Source organism: Gallus gallus, chromosome 2 (genome assembly GCF_016699485.2).
Source record: "Gallus gallus isolate bGalGal1 chromosome 2, bGalGal1.mat.broiler.GRCg7b, whole genome shotgun sequence".
Taxonomy (NCBI): domain Eukaryota; kingdom Metazoa; phylum Chordata; class Aves; order Galliformes; family Phasianidae; genus Gallus; species Gallus gallus.
The window spans coordinates 122,292,491-122,293,723 of NC_052533.1; positions in this window are offsets into that span (position 1 = coordinate 122,292,491).

Sequence of the window (1,233 nt, forward strand, 5' to 3'; positions counted from 1 at the left end):
AATATGAACTCTGGAAGTTGTCGTCTGCGTGACATGTTTTCAGGCATTAATCACAACCATTTAAAACTGATGATGTTGTTAGGTTTTCTTTGCTTTCATTTCCATCCAAAATAACAGATTTATTTTTTTTTAATCAACATCAAAATGTGCAATTGGGAAGGAAATTCCAGTGCTGACTGAGAGCAGGAGGGATGCGAGACAAGAGCCAGAGACAGCACACACTTGCTCACCTAGGAGGGCCTTCTATTTTATGATGTTGGCCCGCAACGTCAGGCAGATTTTGCTAATATGGCAGTAGAGGTTGAACCTTCCCGCCAATATTCTATTGCCTTGTGGCAGATGGCAGCAGAGGGCCACTCTGACACGATGTTGTCTGACGTGGAAGTGCAAATGAAGCAAAGGTGTGGCACTGAATTCCTCCACACAGAAGAAAAACGGCACCCATTGACATTCATCAATGCTTACTGAATGCTGCTGGAGACTGAACAGAGTCTGGGAGCGCAGTGAGGCGGTGGGTGCTGCATTTCAGCAGCGGTGACAGCAATGGTGTGTCATCTCCACTGGTGCAGACTGTAACAAATGAGGCATGCAGGCTCTTGTTCATCACTGGCAAAAATGCAGAGCTAATGGTGGTGACTGTGTTGAAAAACAGAGTTTTGTAACTGAGAGTTTGCTCTACCAAGTAGTGTTACTGTGCTCTTCATCTGCTCTAGTTTCCGTGGAAGTAAATAGGAAGCATGACCTACAGGGTAATCTATATGTACATATAAATTCTCCATGATTGTTGTCTAAGAGGTCCCAGCTCCCAGACGCGGCCTTGTCAGTGTGCTGCCCCTTCGTGAAGTGCTCCATGGCCTGGTGCAGGCAGGGGGCAGCTGCAGGTCTCCATCAGCGAGTGGCACGAGGTCAGCGGGTCACACCGTCCGTGCTGCCCATGGCAGTACCAGGGCGTCCGGGTGCTGCCCCACCTCAGTGTGCACGCAGGGCTGAGGTGGGGAGCCGTGCGGAGCCTCGGGCAGCTTTTGGCGGCGTGACCGTGCACCGCTCACGAACGGACTTGAGCCAAATTTCTGATGTGGTCTAAAGAACCGGATACTTATTAAAGACACAGTTACCAGAACCTAGTTTATAAGTCATCCAACTGCTCGCGTTTTCAATAGGCACCGCACGCTGCAGCCCCCCCCCCACCGCCGCCCCATGCCGGTGTCCAGGCAACGGCGGCGGCGTCACTTC